Source organism: Arachis duranensis, chromosome 3 (genome assembly GCF_000817695.3).
Source record: "Arachis duranensis cultivar V14167 chromosome 3, aradu.V14167.gnm2.J7QH, whole genome shotgun sequence".
In the NCBI taxonomy this organism is placed as follows: domain Eukaryota; kingdom Viridiplantae; phylum Streptophyta; class Magnoliopsida; order Fabales; family Fabaceae; genus Arachis; species Arachis duranensis.
The window spans coordinates 90,782,452-90,798,768 of record NC_029774.3 but is presented as its reverse complement, the minus strand read 5'-3'; positions in this window follow the sequence as shown (position 1 = coordinate 90,798,768).

Sequence of the window (16,317 nt, the reverse complement as noted above, 5' to 3'; positions counted from 1 at the left end):
GTGGGAATCTTGGGACATTGGGTGAATAAAAGGGTAGTTTTGTATTTTTATTGAAAATATTGGGAATTGGGTACATGCTCATGTATTGATCAAATGTATAGACCTTATGCATTGATGCTCTTGTATATAGAAAGAAAAAAAATGAGAAAAACAAAAGAAAAAAAAGAAAAGAAAAAGAAAAAATAATATGGAAAAGAAAAAAGAAAAAAATAGAAAAAGAAGAAAAGGAAAGAAATAAAAAAGGGGACAAAATGCCCCAAAGCAAAGTGTAGCTCAATAAAATCAATGCATGAGTGTTGTGAAACGAAAAGGGATACATGAGTATGTGAAAGAGTGAAAAATGGGTAGTTAGGCTAGCTTTGAAATTGTATAGGATGTCATAAGTTAGGTGGGAAGCTTAAGCTTATCAAAGATTCAAATCCCAAGCTCACTTGACCAAATATGCATCCTACCTTGACCCTAGCCCCATTAAAACCTAAAGACAAGACCTCATGATATTTGTACACATGCATGGAATGAATGTTGATTGTTAGATGGAAAACAAATCTTGGAAAGCATGATTAGGAGAAAATTGAGAGAATCAACCCTAAACACTTGAGCGAATAGAGTGTAAACACTTCCGGTGAGGGTTCGAAGGCTCTAATTCTTGTTCCCGACTCTCACGAGCGTTCTTCATGCAAAGTTGCATATATTGCACTTGATGACCAAAAATTGGTAAGTCCCATGTATTTCCCACTAGCTTACCCTATATGCTTGTTGAACGTATTTTAGGAAGGTTGATTTGTTCCTAACCAAGTAGATAGTAGAACTAGTCATAGTTGCATTCATGTAGGTAGGTTGCACCTCATGAGTCTTATACCTTTATGATCCTTTGGTCTTTTACATTTCTCTAAGCATGAGGACATGCTAGAATCTAAGTGTGGGGAGGTTGATAAACCCCAATTTTAGGATTTATCTTGTATCGATTTCAGGGGTTTTATCGACGATTCCATACGCTTTTCATATGAAAATACACGGTTTTGTGTTTCTCCCCTAGTTTTTGCCTTATGGATGAAAGCATGCCTATTTTGCACTAAACTAGATACATTTCTATTCTTCTATTGGTGCCATTTGATGCCGTGACCTGTGTGTTAAGTGGTTTCAGGATATAGGGCATGGATGACCTGGAGGAGAAAAGGAAAGTGGGTGCAAAAGAGGGGAGCATGAGAAATTAAGGCTTGGGAACTTCAGTAAGGGCGTGTGCGCGTACTTGGCGCGCCCGCGTGGATTGCGTAGCTAGAAGCCAAAGTCAGAAGCCAAGGTACGAGCCGGCATGTGTAGCGGCTGAGCCATGACCACCATGTATGCGCACGCCTACGTCGAGCGTCTGCTCGAATTGCGAGATGGCCCAGTGGCGCGCGCGCGTACTTTGCGCAAGCGCGCCGATGTTCGAATATGATTTTTTTAAGGGGTCACGCGACCTGGGCGTGGAGACAGTTGGAGATCCCATTTTGGGGAAGTGCCTTGGCGGGAAAAGCTTAAAAGACCAGGGGTTAAAGGGTTAAGGGACTTTTAGCTCATTTTTACATGTTTCTAGATTTTTCTCCTTGTGGTAGTTACACACTTGGGTAGAGAGAGAGATCTCAAGCTCTCATTAGGGTTCATCTTCTTCAATTTCTGAATTCTCAATCACTCTTTGGTGAGATCAAATTGCAATTCTTAATTTACTTTGTTCCTATTATAGATCTTCTTCTCTAATCTCAATTAGTGCTTGTAATTGCTCAATTCTCATAGATCCTAGATTCAACTTTGTGGTTTTGGATTCTATCAATTTCTTGAGAAGTTCATTTCTATTGTTGTTCTTAGTTAATTGTTGTTAATTTCTTGCATTGAAGTGCTTTTAATTCTAATTTCTTCTCATTCTCACTATGTCTTTCATCCTTGCTCATCAAGTGTTTGATAAAATGCCAATACTAGTTATGGAGTAAAAGTTTCTTACTTGGCATAGGGTTTTGGACCATTAGAGAACGTTGAATAGTTTATGTCAATTGTTGATTGGGAATTAGGAATTGCTAATTGACTTGGAGTACACTAAAGCTAGATTTCCCTAGGGTAAAACTAGGACTTGTGACTCAAGTTAGTTAATCTCATTTGACTTTCCTCTATACCTAGGGGTTAACTAAATGAAGCAAAGCCTAATTGTTATCATCATTGAAGAAACTATAATGATAGAATTTCTAATGCCAACCCTAGGCCAAGTCTTCTAATATTGATAGTTTACCACCTATTCTCGCTAAACATCTAAAAGAACTATAACAAAGCTTCCTAATCAATAATATGCATTCTCTAGCAATTCCAAGGGAGGACGACTCGGGAGACTAGTACTCTCGGTTATAGATTGTAGGATTGTTTGATGCGAAGTTTTGAATGTCAATTAGACTATACACACGATCATATCTATTATTGAATTCTAAATCGGCATGCTAAATTTCGTTTATCAAGGCCTAAGCGGCTAAATCAAGCTGTCCCTAACCATGTGCTTGTGGCATATAGGTCCAAGTGAAAAGCTTGAGACTGAGTGGTTAAAGTCGTGATCCAAAGCAAAGGAGTGTGCTTAAGAACTCTGGACACCTCTAATTGGGGACTCTAGCAAAGCTAAGTCACAATCTGAAAAGGTTCACCCAGTTTTGTGTCTGTGGCATTTATGTATCCGGTGGTAATACTGGAAAACAAAGTGCTTAGGGCCACGGCCAACACTCATAAAGTAACTGTGTTCAAGAATCAACATACTAAACTAGGAGAATCAATAATACTATCTGAATTCTAAGTTCCTATGGATGCCAATCATTCTGGATTTCAAAGGATAAAGTGAGATGCCAAAACTATTCAGAGGCAAAAAGCTACTAGTCCCACTCATCTGATTAAAAATTGAGCTTCACTTGAAACTCTGAGATATTATTACTTCTTAATTTCTTTTTTTATCCTATTTTATTTATCTAGTTGCTTGAGGACAAGCAACAGTTTAAGTTTGGTGTTGTGATGAGCAGATATTTTATACGCTTTGGGGGTAATTTCATGTAGATTTTAGTATGTTTTAGTTAGTTTTAGTATAATTTTATTAGTTTTTAGGAAAAATTCATATTTCTGGACTTTACTATGAGTTTGTGTGTTTTTCTGTAACTTCAGGTATTTTCTGGCTGAAATTGAGGGAGCTGAGCAAAAATCTGATTTAGGCTGAAAAAGGACTGCTTATGCTGTTGGATTCTGACCTCCCTACACTCGGAATGGATTTGTTGGAGCTACAGGAGTCCAATTGGCACGCTCTCAATTGGGTTGGAAGGTAGACATCCAGGACTTTCCAGAAATATATAATAGCCTATACTTTGTACGAAGATAGATGACGTAAACTGTCGTTCAACGCCAGTTCCATGTTGCAGTTTGGCGTTCAGCGCCAGAAACAAGTTACAACCTGGCGTTCAACTCCAGAAATAGCCCAGGCACGTGAGAGGCTTAAGTCTCAGCCCCTGCACACACCAAGTGGGCCCAGAATTGGATTTCTGTACTATCCATCCTAGTTTACACATTTTCTGTAAACCTAGGTTTCTAGTTTAGTATTTAAACAACTTTAAGAGATTTATTTTGCATCTCATGATATTTTTCAATCTGAATTTTATACTCTTTGACGGCATGAGTCTCTAAACTCCATTGTTGGAGGTGAGGAGCTCTGCAACGTCTCGATGAATTAATGCAATTATTTCTGCTTTCCATTCAAACATGCTTGTTCCTATCTAAGATGTTCATTCGTGCTTCACTATGAAGAAGGTGATGATCAGTCACACTCATCACCTTCCTCAATCCATGAACGTGTGCCTGACAACCACATCCATTCTACCTTAGATTGAATGAGTATCTCTTAGATTCCTTAATCAGAATCTTCATGGTATAAGCTAGAATTGTTGGTGGCATTCATGAGGATCCGGAAAGTCTAAACATTGTCTGTGGTATTCCGAGTATGATTCTAGGATTGGATGACTGTGATGAACTTCAAACTCGTGAGTGTTGGGCGTAGTGGTAGACGCAAAAGGATCAATGGATCTTATTCCGACATAATCGAGAACCAACAGATGATTAGTCGTGCTGTGACAGAGCATTTGGACCATTTTCACTGAGAGGATAGAAAGTAGCCATTGACAACGGTGACACCCTACATACAGCTTGCCATGGAAGGAGCCTTGCATTTATGAAAGTGAGAAAGCATTATGTTGCAGGAATTCAGAGGACAAAGCATCTCCAAAACTCCAACATATTCTCCATTATTGCACAATAAGTATTTATTTTATGCCCTTTCACTTTTTACAATTGAACTTGAAAAACACTGTTGTTGGAATCCTGACTAAGAATAATAAGATAACCATAGCTTGCTTCAAACCAACAATCTCCTTGGGATTCGACCCTTACTCACGTAAGGTATTACTTGGATGACCCAGTGCACTTGCTGGTTAGTTGTACGAAGCTGTGAGAAATAGTCCATTAATATTGGCATACACAATTTCGTGCACCAGTGGGTGATGAAACTTTTAAATCAATGCTTCATCTTATATGACTCTTATGTACTTGTGCATTGATATGAACTTATAGTGTCTTTCATGACCCAATCTTTCTTGTTTGAACTTGATGCTCAACATGCTCTTCATGGCACTTACTTATGCTTTGATTTTACTCTTGCATCAAGTATTAGTTGATATGCCTTAGCTTATATTGTTTTCTCACTCACATGCGTAGCTAACATGTAGTGAGAACCATACTCTTACTTGGCATTAGCCCCCGCCTACATTCTATTTACTTTGATATCTTTGTTGTAGGCTTAATTTTTTTCTTTTTCTTTCTCTCCCTTTAGGTTGGCCACCAAAAAGGGGGAAGGAAAAGTTTCTAAATGGGACAACGAACAAGTCATCCGCACAACCTTTCGAAGAAGCTCATCAATTGTCGCAACCCATCCACCTTGCTCTTCTTTGCATGCACCGAGGACGGTGCAATCTTCAAGTGTGGGGAGGTTGTCCGACCGATCTTCGTGGGTAACAATTTTCTTTCAACACCAATGTTAGCTAGTTGTTGCATTTCATGATAGGTTGCATGTTAGTTATAATTTGTACATATTTTACTACTTCTTTCTTATTAGGACTACTTGGTTAGGGTGATGATTTCTTTTCCAAGAAACTGTTTTAGGGCACCCTACCAATTTGAAAATTTTTGTTGAACTTGCTTGAAAGAATTTATTTTGGAACATGGTTTTTGAGCTAAGAACACAAGCTTGTGAGATTTAAGCCTAATGATGTGGTTACATCTTATAACCACTTATTTTTCCTTTTTGTGTTCATTATTCTCTTTCTATGGATGTAATCTTTGATTTGTTTGATTCTTTATGTCCATTATTTTGTGTATTCATGCATTTATATAACTGAGGCCATCATTTCATTAGCACACTTACCCAAATAGCCTACCTTTTACTCTCCATTGTTAACCAATTTTGAGCCTACGCTTAATCCACTTGTTCTTTAATTTAGCACATTACAAGCCTTAAAGCGAAAAACAATAAATGTCCTTAATTTGGATCTTTGATTAGCTTAGACTAGTGTGTGTGAGCATCATTCAAGTGTGGGAAACTTGGGACATTGGTTGGGAAAAAGGGTGTGTTTTTCTAGTTTGTTGAAAATATTGGGAATTGGGTACATACTCGTGTATTAATCAAATGTTAGACCCTATGCATTGATGTTCTTGTATATAGTTTGAAAGAAAGAAAAATAAGAAATACAAAAGAAAAAGAAATAAAAGTGAAAAAGAAAAGAAAAGAAAAGAAAAAAATGTATATAGAAAAAGAAAGAAAAAGAAAGCAATAAAAAAGGGGACAAAATGCCCTAAAGTAAAGTGAAGCTCAATAAGAACCAATGCATAAGTGTTGTGAAATGAAAAAGAAAATGCATGAGTATGTGAAAAAGTGAAGAATGGGTAGTTAGGTTAGTTTTGAAATTGTATAGGTTGTCAGTAGGTTAGGTGGAAAGTCTAGGTTAATCAAAGATTCAAATTCTAGTCCACTTAACCATATATGATCCTACCTTGACCCTAGCCCCATTACAACCTATGAAAAGTCCTCATGATAGATGTATGCATGCATGAAATAAATGTCGACTGTTAGATGAAAAACAAATCTTGAAAAGCATGATTAAGGGAGAATTGAGAGAATCGACCCTACACACTTGAGCGACTAGAGTGCAAACACTTCCGGTGAGGGTTCGATGCTCAATTCCGTGATTCCCGGCTTTCATAAGCTTTCTCCTGCAAGTCTATTTGAACTTCATTTTTTATACTTGAATTGGTAGGATTCATGAATTGTTATATGATCTTGGCCCTACTTGTGCATATATGTCTTAGAGATTGATTTATTTTTAACCAAGTAGGTAGAATCATTTTGCATTTAGTTGCATTCATATAGATAGATGCATATAGTTTAGGTTGCATTTAGATTAGCTCACATTGAATAAATGTTGATGCCCTTTGCTTTCTCTTGGTTTAAGCATGAGGACATGCTTGGTTTAAGTGTGGGGAGGTTGATAAACCCCATTTGTAGGGTTTATCTTGTGCTTGATTTAGGAGATTTTATAACCTTTTACCCACATTTATCTAATGAAATAGCATGGTTTTAGAACTTCTCCTTTAATTTTGCTTAAGAGTGAAAACGTGCTTTTTAGATCTTAAAATAGCTAAATTTAATTCACCTTGACTCCATTAGTTGCCTTGATATATTTGTTAAGTGATTTCAGATTTAGGAGGCAAGGATTGGATCAAGGGAATGAAGGAAAAGCATGTAGAAATGGAGAACTCATGAAGAAATGAAGGAATCGCAAAAGTTGTCAAGCCGACCTCTTCGCACTTAATCGACCATAACTTGAGCTACAGAGGTCCAAATGATGCGGTTCTAGTTGCGTTAGAAAGCTAACATCCGGGGCTTCAAAATGATATAAGATTTGTCATAGTTGCATCGTGCATAGGGGCGCGCATGCGCACGATACACCGACGTGCCGATTTACATGTGATTCATTAAATGCAAATTCGTGGCCAGCGAATTCTAAAGCCTTGTGGGCCCAATCCAACTCATTTCTAATGCTATTTAAGCCAAGGATTGAAAGGGAATTGACATACTTTACACTAGTTATCATTAGTTTAGTTTAGTTTAGTTTTGGAGGGAAAGTTAGTTTAGAGAAAGAAGCTCTCACTTCTCTCTAGGATTAGGATTAGGTTTTAGATCTAGATTAGAAACTCTTAGATCTAGTTTAATTTCATGCTTTGATTTTCCTTTCTCTTTGTAATTCTTCGTCTTCTACCCTTCCTCTCTCTAGTCTATCATTTAATTCTAGTAATTCTCTACTTTTATGTTGTTGCACTTTTGTTCTTCTATTTCTCTTTAATGCAATTTATGTTTTCATATTCCTTTATTGTTTTCTTTGATTTGTTGTTGTTTAATTCCTTGCAATTGAGTAGTGTAGATTTACTTTCCTTGCAATTTTACTGTGCTTTCCTTTTATTGCCTTCCAAGTGTTTGATGAAATGCTTGGTTGGATTTTAGTATAGATTTTATTCCTCTTGGCCTAGGTAGAGTAATTTGTGACGCTTGAGTTATCTAATTCCTTTGTTGATTGATAATTAGAAGTTGCTAATTGATTTGGATACCACTAAGGCTAGTCTTTCCCTTGGGAGTTGGCTAGGACTTGTGGAATCAAGTTAATTCATCCACTTGACTTTCCTCCATGGTTAGAGGTTAACTAAGTGGTAGCAATGAATAATTTGCGGTCACAATTGAGGAGGATGACTAGGATAGGACTTCTAGTTCTCATATCTTGCCAAGAGCTTTGTTAGTTGTTAGTTTATTTTCTTTGCAATTTATATTTCTTGTCTAAAATCTCAAAAACTCCAAAATATCTCATAACCAATAACAAGAACACTTTATTACAATTCCTAGGGAGAACGACCCAAGGTTTGAATACTTCGGTTATTAATTTTAGGGGTTTATTTTAGTGACAAACAATCTTTTGTGTGAAAGGATTATTGTTGGTTTAGAAACTATACTTGCAACGAGATTTCATTTGTGAAATTCTAAACCATCAAAAATCCAATTATCAGTACATGAGGTAATACCTCAAGAGTTGTATAAGAAAACTGATTGTCAGAGAAGGAGACATCCCTATTGAGTAGGACAAGCCCATCACTAAGAAGAGGATGGAGCAAACTAGAGAGCATACACATTGTCAACAAGAGCATGTGGAACTTCCTCAACAAGAAATTCCTGAGATGCCTCAAGGGATGCATTTTCCTCCCTAAGGCTATTGGGACCAATTGCATACTTCTATAGGAGAATTAAGCTCTAGCATGAATCAGATGAGGATGGAATATTAAGAGCATTCCACCATTCTTTATGAAATAAGAAAAAATCAAAGAGGCATGAGGGAATATCAAAGAGTTATGAGGAAAGAACAACAGAGGCAAGGGCGTGACATAGAAGAAATCAAGCACTCCATTGGATCCTCTAGAAGGAGTAGTAGCCGTCATCACTAAGGTGGATTCGTTCCCTTAATCCCTTATTGCTTATGTTATTTTTTTCTGTTTTCCATGTATTTTGTTTTATTATCTGTTTCTAGTGCATGATCATTCTATGTCTCAAAGCTATGAAGTATTCCATGCATCTCTCACCTTGTTTAAAAGAAATTTTTAATTGAAAAAGAATATGGACATACTTGAATTTCGAGTTATATATTAAGAATAAGTTCAATTATTTGATGTGGTGGCATTGCTTTTGCTTTCTAAATGTATGAATAAACAGTGCATGTTTGATGTTAGAGTTAAGAATGTTGGCTCTTGAAAGAATGCTGATAAAAGAGAAGTATTATTGGTAATTTGAAAAATCTAAAAATTGATTCTTGAAGTAAGAAAAAGCAGCAAAAAGCAATAAAAAATAAAATAAATTTATATGTATCTACGAAAAAAAACAGAAAAGCAAGCAGAAAAAGAAAAAGCCAATAGCTCTTTAAATCAAAAGGCAAGAGCAAAGATCCAAGGCTTTGAACATCAATGGTTAGGAGGGTCTAAAGGAAATCTCTTAGCCTAAACAATTCAAACGAGCTACTTCCCTAACTATATGCTTGTGGTGTGAAGGTGTCAAGTGAAAATCTTGAGACTGAGCAGTTAAAGTCGTGATCCAAAGCAAAGAGTATGCTTAAGAACTCTGGACACCACTTTCTGGGGATTCTGGCAAAGCTGAATCACAATCTGAAAGGGTTCACCCAGTTAAGTGTTTGTGGCGTTTATGTATCCGGTAGTAATACTGGAAAACAAAGCGCTTAGGGTCACGGCCAAGACTCAAAAGAAGCTATGTTCAAGAATAAAAAAGAACTAAATTAGGAGAATCAATAATATCATCTTGATTCTAAGTTCCTAAAGATGCAAATCATTCTGAGCTTCAAAGGAAATTGAGATGCCAAAACTATTCAGAAGCAAAAAGCTACTGGGCTCGCTCATCTAATTGAAATTGAGCTTCATTGAAAACTCTGAGATTTATTGTATCCTTCTATTTTTTTTTATCCTACTTTGTTTTTGGTTGCTTGGGGACAAGCAACAGTTTAATTTTGGTGTTCTAATGAGCAGATATTTTATACGCTTTTTGGCATCATTTTCATATAGTTTTTATTATGTTTTGTTTAAGTTTTATAATATTTTCATAGGTTTTAGTGCAAAATTCATATTTTTGGATTCTACTGAGTTTGTGTGTTTTATGGTGATTTCAGGTATTTTCTGGGTGAAATTGAGGAGCTTGAGCAAAAGTCTGATTCAGAGACAGAGAAAGGACTGCATATGCTGTCAGGATCTAACCTCTGTGCACTCGAATGAGCTTTTCTGGAGCTACAAAAGTCCAAATGACGTGCTCTAAACGAATATAGAAAGCTAACATCTAGAGCTTTCAAGAAATATATAATATTCCATACTTTGCTCTGGAAATAAAGGACCAAAACTGGCGTTCAATGCTAGTACTCCACCCTCTTCCTGGCGTTGGACGCCCAAAAGGGAGCAGCTGGTGTCCAATGCCCAAACAGGAGCCTAGGGCTGGCGTTCAACGCACCTAAGGAGTCCTAGCACGTGGAGACACTCCAAGCTCAGCCCAAACACTCACCAAGTGGGCCCAAAAATTGGATTTTCGCACTACAAGACTAGTTTGGCTTATTTCTGTAATTCTGAGTTAGCAGATTATTATATATAGGAAAAGATCACCCATGTTTAGGATCTTCTACCTGACTTTATTCCATATTTTCGAATTACATTGTTCTTTGTACAGTATGAGTCACTAACCTCCTAAGGTTAAGGTTAGGAGCTCTGCTGATTCTTATGAATTAATAATATCATTATTCCACTTCAATCTACGCTTAATTCTATTTTAAGATGTATCTTCGTTCTTCAACCTTATGAATCGAATGACCCATGACAATCATCCTCATTCTACATGGGTTCTTGCAAGTCCTTGATGAGATAGTATTGAACCATAAGCTTGATTATACATCTCTTAGACGGCTAATCCACAGCTTTGTTGGGGACTTCTCGAGACCTCAGTTCAGCCGAGGTGCGGGGCGATTAGGGCCTTTGTGGTATAGGCTAGAACCCAAGGAGCAGCGTGATGTGTGGAAAACGATCCAACACAAAACTCACCGGCAAGTGTACCGGGTCGCATCAAGTAATAATAACTCACATGAGTGAGGTCGATCCCACAGGGATTGAAGGATTGAGCAATGTTAGTTTAGTGGTTGATTTAGTCAAGCAAACAAGGGTTGATTTGAGTGATTTGCAGGAGACAGAAGCTAAATTGCATGAATAAAAAAAAGGAAAGGGAAAAATGCAGTAAATTAGAAAGAACAGTAAGTGAAATAGCTGAATCTTAGAGTGCAAATAATGTAAATGGCTGAAACTTAAGGTGCAAGAAATGTAAATGACTGAAGCTTAAACTGCAAGAAATGTAAATTGACTAAATAATAAAAGGATTTGGGAATTGGGATTGCAGAATTTAAACAAGGAAAAGCAAATTTGCATCAAACAGAATAGTATAAGATGAATTGGTAGATCTCAAACAGCAAAGCAGAATTGCTTGCAGAAGCATTCCGCAAGTAAACTTAATGAAAATGCAGATCTCAGGGGTCAAGAGACTAGAAACCAAGTCTAGATCTCACTACCTTCCTTGATCTAATTAAAAACAATTGCAAAAGAAAATGAAGAACGATTGCAGAAGAAGTAGAAGTAAGCAATTGCAGGAGAAGTAGAAGATGAAAGCAGTAAATCAAAGTTGGATTTAAATCTCAATTTCTCAAATTATGCAGAAAAATAAACAGAGAGATCTCAAGGTGAATCGAAACAGAATTCCTTCAATTCCCCACTCAAGATCCTAAGCAAGAAGTAAAGAGTGCTGAAGCAAGAACAAGGAAGAAGAGAGATCAATTCCCCTCCCCAATTCTCTAAGATCCAAAATCAAAGTAAAAACTCAAAATTACCAATGAAAATTCTAAAAAAAAGTGTGTAAAAAAAAAGGTCCTCTCTAAATCAAACTAGCTTCTATTTATACACTTCCTATTTTTCAATTTCAGAATTTGGAGTGGGCCCTTTTAATTTGGTGAAGGGTTGAATTTAAATTAAATTTTGGTTCAATTTGGCCCATGGATGCTTGCTCCCAGTAGTGCGCTCAGCTCTTGGTGAGAGCACAGCATTGGGCTTCATTGAAGCTTGTCTTGTGCGCGCATGATGCTCCCTGGCCGTGTCAAACTTGTGCAAGGAATGAGGAGAGTAGCGCTCTACTCTCCTTGGGAGCGCAGCACTCCTTTGCTTGGGTGAGGTCCCAAGTTTGAAACCCATGGAGAGCCTTGATTTGGTTTTCTTGCTTGACGCCAAAGTAGCGCATAAGGTGTTCCTTCCTTGAGCATGCAGGTTCGAATCTTGGTGGATGAAAACAAGCTAAGTTTTGGCTTGTTTTCCTTGTGGACTAGTGCTCCCTCCTTCCTCTTGATCTTGGGTTCGAATCTTGTGGAATGAATTGGCAAGCTTTTCCTTTGGATTTATTTTTGAGTGAAGCCCGATAATGCTCTTGACAAGAGCGCAACACTATGCTTCTCCCTTTCTTTCTTGGTTCAAAATTAGTGCTCAGCTCTCAAGGAGAGCACAGCATCCAAGCTTTGCTTCCTTGGTTCATTGTTGTGCTCCCTTGGAGAGCATTGTGCTCTTGGAGAGAGCGTTGTGGCTTCCTCTTTAATGCACCACGCTTCTTGAATGCTTTTGCCACACTTTTTTCTTCCTTGGGTCACACTTCTTAGGCCACGCTTTCTTGTTTTTTTTCTTTTCTTCACCTACAAGTAATCAAAACAACCAATCAAAGTATCACAAATTTTACAAAGCTTAAAATTCATTTGGAAACCAATTAATTTTAGCTTAAACTCCATGATTTTGTGTCAATTAAAGGGTGGTTGATTGATTCAAATAAACCATGCAATTCCACTCCAAATCATTTACTTATAATGCAAGAAAGTGCATAAAAACTAGTGAAACAAGTGAAATTAGCTTGAAAAATAAGCCTATGATGACTTGCCATCACAACACCAAACTTAAATCTTGCTTGTCCCCAAGCAAGCATAAAAAATAAGAGGGAATGAAATGAAAAAGAGAAGCATGCATATCCTTATTAAGCATATAGTTGAACTTGGTTCATGGAGTTTTTATGCAGACAATGATAACTCAGTTATTGTTTGCTGTTACATAAGAGGTGTTCCCTTAAAGGCTTACTAAACTTGCTGCTACAAGGCCTCATTTATGTTTGTTCCCTTGCTAACTTTTCTTTCTTTGTTTTTGCATTCAAGAACTTATTATTCATTGGAGACTTGGTGGCAAATGTTGTAGCAGCCTTTGGCTTTATTTTTGCTCAACATTTCTTCACCAAAGGCACATGGCTCACCCTTTTCCTCCTAGGATCATTGATGCCCAGCATTTCTTTGGATAACTAAGTGCTTTATAACTAAGTTGCTCTTTATTGTGGACTTTCAGTTGGCAATCCCAAATCAGTTGATCTAAGTGGCCAAGTTTTGAAATACTCCTTAGAACTTACTTGTCCAAGCATATCCTAGCACAAAAGCACCACAGGCATGTGTCCTAGGGTCCAAGCTATTGGTGCCTAGCCTTATTATTTTTTTCTTTTCTTTGCCACTTTTGGATTTTTCTTTTTCCTTTTCTTTCTGTTTTATTTTGTTATCAAGAGATCCTTACTTATATGAACACTTATGACGGCAAGCTAGTTCACACTTCAATGAAAATGACATTATGCAGCATTTATTTCATGAGTTATGCATTAAATCAAACACATACCACCACTAACTTCCATTCTAACTTATGCAACATTGGATATTTACTTTTTAATTCAAACATTTCTCTTTTATTCAAGCATATGGGAAACAAAACAAAATTCAAAAATAAATGATGAATGACAAGCATTATGCAGATCAGTATACTTAATCAAACAACTTCACTTGCAACTAGATGAACACTTTAGCAAGACATACAAGAATTCCTAAATTAAAACATTTCACAACAACAAGAATCAAGTGTAAATACAACCTTTTGAGTTGCAGCTTTTCATTCTTCCTCCTGTTGCCTCCCTTTTGAGTCATAATGCAAATTGTCTTCAAATGTTGGCTAGTTTCCTGCATAATTCTCAAAAGTTGCTTGCTTCTCAAGCCCTTAAGGGAATGGTTATTATGCATGAATTGAGTGTGTCTTTTGGATTTATTTTGGTGTGGGAACACCAAACTTAATTGCTTGCCACTGCCTCTGATGCAACAAGTTAACCATATGTGAAATCCTTGTGTCCTTGCTAAAGGTTATGGAATTAAAGCTGGAAAGCAGTTAAATGGTTGAATAATTTGTCTGATTGCTTGGAGCTAGTCATTGTGCAGGAGGTGAGAATATGCTTTTAAATGAGATTTTGGTGGAACACCAAACTTAGAATCCTTCATTCTCCCTCAAATTGTTTTGGTGTGCAACACCAAACTTAGCTCCTTGCAATGCATACCAATTATTCAACATTTTTATTGAAAAAGCTATGAAAAGAAAGCTACCTCAGGTTGGGTTGCCTCCCAACAAGCGCTTCTTTATTGTCATTAGCTTGACATCCTTCTTTTTTGCTTCATGAAGGCTGTAGGTTCTGAACCTCTTTTTCCTTGTTCCATTGTCCTCCCAGGTACAGCTTTGCTCTGTGACCATTTGCTGTGAATTGACTCTTTGTTGCTTCGTCTAGCAATTCAATACTTCCATAAGGAAAAAACTTGGTCACCAAATATGGACGAGTTCACTTAGATTTAAGCTTGCCAGGGAAAATCTTGAGTCGTGAGTTGTACAAAAGTACTTGCTTTCCAGGTTTGAATTCTTTCTTCAAGATCTTCCTGTCATGCCACCTCTTGGCTTTTTCCTTGTATATCTTGTCATTTTCATAGGCTTCTAGCCTAAATTCATCCAGGTCATTTAGCTGCAACAACCTTTTCTCCCCTGCTGCTTCAGAGTCGAGATTTAGGAGTTTAGTAGCCCAAAAAGCCTTGTGTTCAAGCTCTACAGGGAGGTGGCAAGATTTGTCGTATAACAGCTAAAAGGGGGACTTCCCAATGGGAGTTTTGAAAGCTTTTCTGTTTGCCCAGAGTGCATCTTCCACCTTCCTAGCCCAATCTTTTCTTGTGCTTCCTACTGTTTTCTCTAGGATCTTTTTTCAATTCTCTGTTTGCTAATTCAGCCTGGCCATTAGTCTGAGGGTGATATGGTGTGACTACTTTATGAATGACTCCATATTTGTGGAGGATTTCTCCATTTGTTTGTTGCAAAAATGATCACCACCATCACTAATAAGACACTTGGGCACTCCATATCTAGTGAAAATGTGCTTCTTAAGGAATTGAAGGACAATTTGTGCATCACAGGTTGTTGTGGCTATGGCTTCCACCCACTTTAAGACATACTCCACTGCTACCAAGATATATCTGAAAGAATAGGAAGGGGGAAAGGGTCCCATGAAATCAATGCCCCATAGATCAAATAATTCTACTTCCAAAATGAAATTCTGAGGCATCTCATTCCTTCTTGTCAATCCTCCTGCTCTCTGGCATTCATTACATTATTGAACAAACTCTCTGGCATCTTTGAAGATAGTTGGCTAATAGAAGCCACTCTGTAGTATCTTTGCAGCTGTTCTTTCTGGGCCAAAGTGTCCACCATAAGCTGAGCCATGGCAATGCCACAATATATCCCTTATTTCACTCTCAGGGACACACCTTCTAATCACTCCATCAGAACATCTCTTGAACAGGAAAGGTTCATCCCACAATAACTTCCTTGCTTCATTGACTAGCTTCTTCACTTGTTGCTTAGAGAATTCTTAAGGTATCTTCCTCCCCACTTTGTAGTTTGCTATGTCAGCAAACCAAGGTGCTTGTTGGATCTGCAAAAGATGTTCATCTGGAAAGCTTTCATTCACAGGCTAGGAGGCTTCTTGAATTGTTTCTTGTGGTAGCTGATGAGCGGATAATTTGTACGCTTTTGGCATTGTTTGTAGTATGTTTTTAGTATGATCTAGTTAGTTTTTAGTATGTTTTTATTAGTTTTTAGTTAAAATTCACTTTTCTGGACTTTACTATGAGTTTGTGTGTTTTTCTGTGATTTCAGGTATTTTCTGGCTGAAATTGAGGGACCTGAGCAAAAATCTGATTCAGAGACTAAAAAGGACTGCAGATGCTGTTGGATTCTGACCTCCCTGCACTCGAAGTGGATTTTCTGGAGCTACAGAAGCCCACTTGGCGCGCTCTCAACGGCGTTGAAAAGTAGACATCCTGGGTTTTCCAGCAATATATGATAGTCCATACTTTGCCCAAGATTTGATGGCCCAAACCGGCGTTCAAAGTCACCCTCAGAAATCCCAGCGTTAAACGCCGGAACCGGCACCAAAATGGGAGTTAAACGCCCAAACTGGCATAAAAGCTGGCGTTTAACTCCAGGAAGAGTCTCTACACAAAAATGCTTCAATGCTCAGCCCAAGCACACACCAAGTGGGCCCGGAAGTGGATTTTTATGTCATTTACTCATCTCTGTACACCCTAGGCTACTAGTTCTCTATAAGTAGGACCTTTTACTATTGTATTTTCATCTTTGGATTATTTTTGATCCTTTGATCATCTTTGGACATCTAGTTCTTAGATCATTGGAAGGCTGGCCATTCGGCCATGCCTAGAC